Source organism: Lathyrus oleraceus, chromosome 4 (assembly GCF_024323335.1).
Source record: "Lathyrus oleraceus cultivar Zhongwan6 chromosome 4, CAAS_Psat_ZW6_1.0, whole genome shotgun sequence".
Classification (NCBI taxonomy): Eukaryota; Viridiplantae; Streptophyta; class Magnoliopsida; order Fabales; family Fabaceae; genus Lathyrus; species Lathyrus oleraceus.
Genome location: NC_066582.1, coordinates 136668230 through 136678335, shown reverse-complemented (window position 1 = coordinate 136678335; position 10106 = coordinate 136668230). Strand labels below are relative to the sequence as shown.

The 10106-nt window shown below is 33.5% G+C and overlaps 1 long non-coding RNA gene across 1 annotated transcript; it reads right to left on the bottom strand.

Annotated features, from left to right (window-relative positions):
* Positions 1-726: 726 nt before the first annotated feature.
* On the bottom strand, positions 727-3482 carry LOC127074092 (uncharacterized). The gene is made up of 2 exons (XR_007785923.1): positions 3017-3482; positions 727-1076 (listed from the first exon to the last, which is right to left on the bottom strand). It is a non-coding gene; the product is annotated as an uncharacterized LOC127074092 (long non-coding RNA).
* Positions 3483-10106: the final 6624 nt, after the last annotated feature.

Here is a 10106-nt window from a genome sequence, read left to right as displayed (position 1 = left end):
CCTTCCTCACATTACAATCACTTCATTCTCAATGGACAGATTTTGGAATATTCATGTATTTAATCATCTTCTACCTTGAATGCCCGAAAAGCTATCGCCATTCATACATTCAGGTCCAAGATGATTAAATAGGGGCAGATGTCATACCCCAAAATTTACCATACCTTTTTTCATTTCATCTGACCCTTTGATCCTTAGTCCATATATATACTCATGCTATATTCATTCAGATCATTCATTTACACTATCATTTTTAAATAAGTATCATTGATTCAAAGCTTTTGTTATTTATGGCACAAATGTTTGAATTGTGACAATTAACCTATCAAACTCCATGGGCTAGGGTTCTTTTATGGCATACTTAGGAATCAAACTTATGGAATTATGCTACACTGACTTGGGATGTTCATATCTTGGACTAGAATCTTTGTGGAACCTTAATCTTTGGTTTATGGTCTATAGTTATGTTGAATTATGTCATGGCATTGAATTTTGATGTTACTTGCAAGTTTGACTTTGGTCAAAGCCAACCATGGGAGGTTGACTCTTGTTGACCAACTTCTTTTTGACCCTTTCACAATTTAGTTCATTGGCTATTGGTTTTTTATTCGAGATATGGCAATTCAAGACCAAGTTTCATCTGATTCAAGATTCATTCAAATTCAAATATGCAAACAATTTCAATCTTGGAGGGAAACCATCTTTCTTAAGATACAAGACACACAGTTCATTCAAAATGCCATTTTCCATTTCAAAAACATCAATTTCATTACAAAAGGAGTCAATAATCAAATTACACAAAAAAAATTACATCTTTTAACCTACATTTGACTTTTGGTAAACTTTTGGCTTTTTGGTCAAGCAGTTGACCAAAGTCAACTAATTATCCTAAACATCCTCTAAACCTACTTTTCTCTTGATCCTTCATGAAGTCCTCGAATTTATTCAAGTTGTGCTCCAAAACCTTTTCATGGGCATTATGCCATGATAAGTCTCTTTCATGCCATGCTAAATCTTGACGCCTTGATGTTATTCCATGCAAAGCCTAGTCTATTACTACCATATGCACATCTGCCCTGCAAAAGCACACCAACATACATGATCAACACTCATAAATATGCACATTATCACAATCAAGACCAATCATTACAATTTATGATACTCAAGCCATACAAACCAAAACACGAATATGACCAATCATCAATCCTAACTTTCTAACAAATGTCCATAAACTCCAAATTCTAATCATATAACTACTACAATTAACATCACTAACAGTCACTTCAATAATCAAAAAGCACTCTAAAATCAGCTCAACACTAGTATTAAGCTCATTCTAAATTGTTCATTCCATGAGAGTTCCCATAGTCACTAACAAGTCAATCAATATGAACACAGCCTAATAGTCCTCTATCTAATTCCATGCAAATGCCATAACATGTTTCAGTTTGAATTAATTCTCTAACCTGACAGTGCCAATATGCATTTAACAATTTAAATTAACAAAGTCCCTAACTTTCACAATTTCTAATAGTGTAAATTCTAAAAGGTAATTTCAAATCATCAAACACAATTAACTCACTATTTGTTCTTTTTCTAACTAACAATGCCATAGCAGCCCTCTCAGTAGTGCTATGGTAGTTCAATACCAACGCAGCCCCATAACAGAAAAAACCAAATATCATGTTGGTAATCGGTTAACCAAAGTGGTTAACCGGTTACACCTACGATATATCAACTTTTCACAGCTCAAAATCACACATCAACTCGACAAACACATTAACACATACCATAACAGTTCCATAATCAATTCGTCTAATCCACCACATTCAGCAGGCCATATAACTATCCTAATTCATCCTACTTCTATTAACAACCAATTTCACTAAGAATGACAGTTCAATTTCATAAGCAATATCAATTCACTAACATTTCACATTAAACTAATTTCAATAAATCAACTATACTCCATAGCAATTCAATGGACATTGAACTGATTTCAAAGCATCACTAACTCACTAACATTCTTCTAACAGTCCACAAACAACTCTAACAATTAACTAACTTAGTTCACACTAACTATTCATGAGCTAACTAGCTAGTTTTCATAGCTCTACTTCAACTCCTATCCAGCTCAGGTCATAACATTCATTGAGTTTTAGAATAATAATTATTCTAGTTACAACTAACAGAAGTACACTAGGTCTGCACATAAGCATTAACACGATTCATTCATCAATTAACATTCAAGTTAACTAACAGTTTAACATATGCTAGCAACAGTTCAAGTTAATTCAAGTCACCACTAACAACTAACTCATAACTAATTCATTAATTTTCAACACTAACACAACAATTCATAACATAACAACTACGTTACTCATAACTAACACTTCAACTAACAGCTTATAACATAACTTAACAAAGTTAGCATTCAATAACTAACTTCCACTCACTAACTAGCTTTTGAAATTACTACTAACAAAGCAATTCAATCACTAACATTCATTAACTAACTAATTAGCTAATGCTTATCATCAAACTAACTTTAACTAACGTTGCATTCTAATTTTCCAAAACAATTTCACTTAGTTTCAATTACCATTCACTAACCAGCATACTAAGCTTCAAGTTCAGATCAAAACAAATAGCTGATTCTAACAGAAACTAACAGAGTTAGGAATTTCTAACTAACTTCATCATGAAAATCATTTAACTGTAATGTGTGCCCTAACTTGTAACAAACCTGCCCCATTCAGTTGCAAGCCTCACTCTTATTAACTCTTCATCCTCACATTCATTCATTAACAATCATAATTCCATAAAAAAATCAATTTCTGCAGAGAACATTCTTTCAATTCTCTCTGAATACTCTTTCAGTTCTCTTCGAATACTCTCTACTCTACTCACTCTCACGCATGAATTCAACAACAACAAGAAGTTTAGCAATCCTATAGGATATGCACGAAGAAGGAGAAGAAGATTACACTTCCATAGAAGAGTTCAAATTGCTTACTACATTGAGGATCCTCTGGTTTTCTTCATCTTCATCATCTTCAAGCTTCAACACCTTCCAAGACAAGTCTTTATCTTGCAGGTTGGTGACACTTTCCAATTCTTCCCTTGTTAGCTTACTTTTTGGCACCATAATGTAGCTTCAGGAGCGAGGAATCAAAGATCTAAGTTATCAGGCTCTGATTCCTCTTTGACCTCATTTAACTTTAGTTTTCACATTCTAGGGTTCTTGGTTTAATTTACGATTTGAAGAAATTTTGCGTGAGTTAGGGGAAAACTGATGTTAGAGCGAGAGAGAGAGAGAGGAAGGTGAGAAGAGTAGTATGATGATGGTTTTTTGTGTTTTGTACTGACTCTGCCGTCTCCCGTGCGATGGAGCAAGCAGCTCCTTTGAGACTTTTTTGAGATAGAGAAAGAGAAAGACATGGGAACATGAAATATTGAGAATGAACTGTTGCTGAGTACTCTCTCCATATTTCCTTTGGCATTCGTGTGGGCCTGGTGGTTATTTAGACCCATAATTTTCATAGCGTACACCCCAGACTACTTAGGTACCCCTGTTCTGAACTAGACACTACAACAATAAGACATTGGGCTTGCTGAACATAAGCCCAATGCCACATTGCCATGCCACACACTCTATAGTTGCCTTACACCCCCTGCAATATTTATTTTCTTTTTATTCTTTTTTTGTTTTTTTAATTTTTTGATTTATACTTTTTTTTCTACATTTTAATCTCTTGTTACACATTTTTAATGCATAAAAAATGTGTTTTATTTTCTTTAATAAAACACTTTAAAAATAATGATACTTAGATTTTAATTAGGAGTTAGATCTAGTTCTTAAATTTAGTTTTTAGGATTAATTCCTTTTAATTTTCAATTAGTTTCTTTAGAATTAGAGTTTATGCTTATCTTGGTTCTTGATAAAATAAAATCCTTATGCTCATAATTCCTTTAGTATGATCTTTATCCCTGATTGATTGGTTGATCAAATTCATCTTTGATCAATTAATCACTTATTCATAACTTGTCTGCTTCCCCTACCCAGTCAAGTGATCATAAGTGTCTTGATCACTTGATAGGATTAGACATCTGTATCCGCACTACACTAGACCACTCAAGTCATAGTCAAGCCAAGACTTTATACTCAAGAAATTTCAAGACTCTGGACATCATGACTGGATTACTGCTTCATCCTTCAAGAACAACACAAATATTCTTCTTTCAACACTTGTCAGTTATGATGCGAATTGCAAGTCACGAGCCTTAAGTAGTGGAGAAGGAATGAGAGGGAGTATTCCTATCCTCATTCTAAATATATTTGGATATGAGACTCCTTACCTAGTTGTTCAAAGTATTCACCTCAATTCATAGAATTTAGTGCAATTCAAGTTAAATAACTGTCAAGTCTTCTCCCCCACAGACAACACATACAATACTACAATAATCAACATCAATAATACTTGTCTCTTTTGATGAAACACAATTCTCTTTGGATACCCGTCTCGGAACTAAACCCCTCTCTTTGGGTTAATCACATTCTCATGGTTAAACACCCATCTCTAAGCCATACCCTCTCTTTGGGTTAATCACCTTCTTATGGTTAAATCCCTTTGCATGCATGTAGTCCTTGTTAGACCCAATGCTTAGGCAAACCTTCCTCTTGCATGCTTGCCTTTTTAGACCCAATGCTTAGGCAAGCCACCTCTTGCATGCCTGTCTTGTTAGTCCTAGTACTTAGGCAGACCCCCTTTGCTTTCGTGTTTGTCTTGTCAGACCCAATGCTTAGACAAATCCTTTTCTTTCATGTTTGTCTTATCAGACCCAGTGCTTAGACAAACCCTTTTGATGCATATTTTACTTGTCATACCTAGTGCTTAGACAAACCCTCCTCATGCATGTTTGTCTTGTCATACACAATGCTTAGACAAACCCCTATTGTATGTTTGTCTTGTCAGACCCAGTGCTTAGGAAAACACCCCTTTGTAGGTCTTGATCCTTGAATCTAGGCAAAACCTACAACTCTGCATTGGCTAATCACCATCTATTAGTTAAACACAACACTCTTTAGTTCATATACACTTGCTCTATGGGTTCAAACAACACAGTTTTGGTTTAAATATCACTTTCACAACACTTTTCATGTTTCACATCTCTTTTCAATTCAAGCAACTCTTTCTTTTTCTTTTTATCACACAAACCTTTTTTCAAGACTCTTTTCATTTCTTTTCATAAAGGAATTGTTATAATATGTTCCTTAGCAGTCAGACTTAAAGCATCTGAACAAGGATCAGAATCAACTAACGTCTACATACTTCTAGGATACAATTATAATTGTTCCCTAAAAACAACCAACAAATATGTATTTCTACGATGAACTAAGGAGCTCTGATTTTCTCATCACACTATGAGAATATGTAGACACGAGGCTTCGAATCCTTCGTGAGCACATTAATTAATAAACTTATTTTTCCCTCTTTATTCATTTTCTCATCACACTATGAGAATATGTGACTCTATTGTATCTTCGAGTGTGCTATGTGGCTGAGCATTTTTCAAGACGCGTCACTACTAAGTTATATAAGTTTGGAAGTGGGTATGTGTCTCAATTTAGGTCTAAATAATTGACGCACATAAACTACTTATTATTTGATTTTCGTACTATCACTATGTTAGAGAAACACTTTGTGTACTTCTCCTTGGTTGTAAACCCAACCATTAATATTTATTCGACGACCCTCATGGTTACATAGGCCTTATTAGGTGATTTCTTCCTCTAATGTTGAGTCTTGTTTGAAACATTCTTTTTCAGAGGGCCAATGAGTTGTAGGTCACCGCATGACTAAGTTTTGGCCTTTCGTTTGCTAACGAAGTGAAGAAATTATGGTTATTATACATACACAATGTGAATTTATCTTGCAAGGATTTGGGAATTACTTGGAGGTATGGTTTCTTGCCCCCTATTTCTGTCGGAATATTTATGCTAAACACAGATATTTAGATCTACTAGCTCTCTAGGAATTTTCCTTGGAACCATGTTCTCCTCTAATAGGTGTTGATTTTCTAGAAGGGGTAGAAAACATGTACGAGATGCAACCAAATTTATTTCAATGACCATGATCTAGTTCACTGTATCGTGGAACTTCAACTTCACATATATCGTTGACGACACTTCTCATATTGTTGCTAGTGTTGGTATCCCTAAAATGAAATTACAGAGATACTCACACCTAATAACTAGGAAATTTACCTTATTTTTTATTTTTTTATTCTTTGGTCTTAAACATTATTGAGAGTTCAACCTTCCCCCAACGTTTAGTGTCGGTACCTCTGAAACCTTGGAGGTTCCTAGTAGGGTTGTAGTATCGACTCCAAGTTCAGAGCATTGTACATTTTTGCATACATGGTGTGGCATGAACTTCTCTAGCAGAGAAAGATGAAGTCCATTATCTAAATTATAATATACAACTATATGAATTAGTCAAAGGGGAAACCTAAATTTTACTTAAAATTTCATTCTTGCAAATGCCTAGTTACATAGTATCAAAATAACTAGATGACATAGTGAAATTGTAAGTATAGTTATCCAACCTATAAGGCTAGAAAGAATGTCTTCTTGAGATTCCTTTTTAAAAACAAAAAGAGGACCTTCATTTTGATGGATCCTTGGCAATATTAGATAGTGAGAGACTTTTAGTCAAACAAAATAAACAACAAGTGCAGTTCTGGTATTTAACAAATTTTATTCATAATAATGAGAATACAAATAGTAGTATTCGATTTTTCATCGCAAGAAACCATTGTTCCAAGGTTTTTATAATTATTTTTATTTTAAATCCAAAAAATCTAATATTACTATCAGTTCAACTAATCCCCACTCAAATAGAAACTAGAACCTATCAAGTATATGTGTGATCAATATTTTTATTAAGCGATATAACCATACACTTGCGAGACTGTTAGTTTGACGAACTCCCAAACTAGAGATAATGTTGAAGAAGACATATATGCACATGGGCAGTTTTAAGTAATCACAAACAACCTGGATGGTTTGGATAAATTCCTAAGATTTTGGTGTACTTGGAAATGAGCCACACCAAGGTGACACAAGATATTCCTCACAAAGTATAGTGAAAGGAATAAATCATTATCTCACTAAATACCATGCAGTACATATGGAGGGAACGACTATGATATGAGCTGCATGTTAGAAAACAAATATAAATGGATGAGGTGGCCAATTTAAAATAAATAGAAGGATTCCTAACTAGTTTGGGTTCATGTAGCTATACTCTAAGGACATTATGGGATCTACGACCAGTCCATCAAGAGGATAGTTGATTGTTTTAAACATCTTCTACCTTTGATATAAAGATAAGAATGAGTATGAGAAAAAGGCATCGTCTACTCACTATTTCACTTCATGTGAAAGGGTGAAAAAACACTTGATTCCCATATTTTAAACCTAGAAAATAAATCAGAGGGATGGTTCCTAAATTTCATCTACGACCACTTCCACCATCCCTCAGATTGAAGGGGAGTAAATAACATATGAGGCGCTCTCACCTATAGAAGTAGTTCCTATACCTATGGAAATGGCACCTTCAGTTAAGGACGAGACATAGTCACACATATAAGCACAACATAGTCATGGAGAAAGAAATAAACAAAAAAATACAAAAAGAATATTATATCATCTAATAATGAAGTTAACGAGGATAAAGTTTTTTTGAGGTAAAATCTCGAAGAAGAAGAAGAAACAATTGTGTTTTAACCTTAAATGAGCTTCTTGAGAAATTAGAGGGATTAAGAACGAGAAATGAAAAGAGTGTAAAGGAATGGAAAACCATGATTATATGACTTAAAATACACACTCAATTGATCTAAGAAAGTGAAAAACATATGAATCCAATGGTAGCAATGAAAGATATAAGAGGCCACAAACGAAGCAATGTATAAATGCCATGTCATATAGAAAAAGGACCATTCCTCTTTAAAACCATCATTGCATTTTTGGTTTGGGTAAAAATAATCAGATCACACCTCAACTCATGGAGTTCACCCAAAGGTTTGAGCCCACCTAAAAAGGAAGGAAGGCCAGAGGTCAGAGCTAGTCCAATCATTCACATGTGATGATCAGGGTCAACAACAAGTAAATGTTCTTACCAGGTGTTAGGAGTTCTCTAAAATGAATGATAAAATATGGGACATCTAGTGAATGTACCCTTGGACTCCATATTGGATCCCATCAAGATTCATAGTTGCAACGACCATCTATGGGAAGGCGGACGAACAATAAGAGTCTTGAAACAAATCCATAACCTAGATCCACCAACCTAGACTTGGAAGGATACTATTCTTGTCCAAGACCCGATATGCAGGAATTTGAGTCACTCAAGTATCAAGAAGCAAGGAAGAATATAAGATGAACATTTTCTAGAGGCACGCAAGGTTATGACTGACCGACCCTTGTAGTCCATCAAATGACAAAAACTGACAGGATCATTTAACTTGCACATAAAGAAACTTGGAAAGCTCCTAATTTATGCTTTATTTGAATATTGTCCATAACATATGCACTGATTTGTTTTGTTACATTTTGATCATCATAGGTAAATGGATTACATAGCACTGATAAAAAATTCATGCATCGAGTCCACTAGAGAGAAAGACATAAGTCATGACGCCAAAAGTGTAGCCAAATTTGCTGGATAAATTATATTGTGACCACAAAATCCAAAATAAAATGAAATGACCTAAGCATGCAAACTCAATTCGTTAGGTGAATGGATCCTTGACCAGCGAAACCAAAACATAAAGTTTTTGTTGGAATATAGGAAAATTTCGTTGGATAATTCACATATCTCCCAGTAAATCCAAGGTGGTTCATAAGAAAATTTGAAAGATTACTTTGGTGAGAAAATACCCAAAAGGTTATTTCATTGGACGAATCAAAGTTTACCCAAAGAATGAGGACATATTCTAAAATCTATCCATAGGAAATCTCACAATTGTATTCGATATATAGTTATTAGTTAGCTTTTATATTTATGTTAAACTCTCATTAAGGGATAACTAGAGTGTTCGTAACATCGAAAGCCTATCGAAGTTGAGTAGTTGAGGATAGAGAAATCGTTTGATTAAGGTTTTGCTTCTATATGTATCTTGCTACCATTGTCATGAGTAATTAAGTTCTCTCTTGTTGGAGTTAAACTTATACATTATTATTCATTATATGTATTTGATTTAATTATCATGTTATGTTCCGTTTAATTAATCAAACATATTTAATCTTTACTCATTTATCTAATGTTTGTTATATATGCATCATTTTTGTGAATCTAACTAATATCGAGTAATGCTCTTAGGTTTTGACCAATGATAATGTTTTTATGTCTTAAATGACTCGATAGTTTATAACATGATTTGTTAATCTAACTAATGGTCATATGTGATATTAGATTATACTTAGGTAATCATCTATAATAAGTCAGAGTTTAGAGATAAATGTAAATCCGGTATTCACATCTACTATTGAATCTTAATATTATTGCATTATTCATCAGCCTGAGAAATTGTCGAATAAACACTACGATCAATATGGATTGATAGTTAAAATGTGTATAAATGACCATTAATATATATCATAGTGATTGTAACCTAACCCAACACTCTCTATAACTATTATTACATTTATTTTACTTTATTTGTTTTATATTCAAAACAACTTTTCAAACAATTTTTTTTGTTACATATAAGTTGTATTTAACATCATTCACAATTATTAAACTTCAATAACGAATGGATCTCCGTCTTTTTAGAGTGGAAATATTTTTTTTCCAGGTGTAGCTGGAGCTTTTCACACTACTAATATTTGGGATTTTCACACTACTAATATTTGGGATAAAATAAAAATGATTTATTGTATTTTTAAAATCGTCTTAATATTAAAAAATACTCACACGATTAATAATTAGGATAAATAGATAAGATGTTATATCATACGAAATTCTCTGATTCTTCACACTTAAGGTGTGTGAACCTACTTACTAAACTACTTAATAAAAAATAATTCTTCTTTTAAAAAA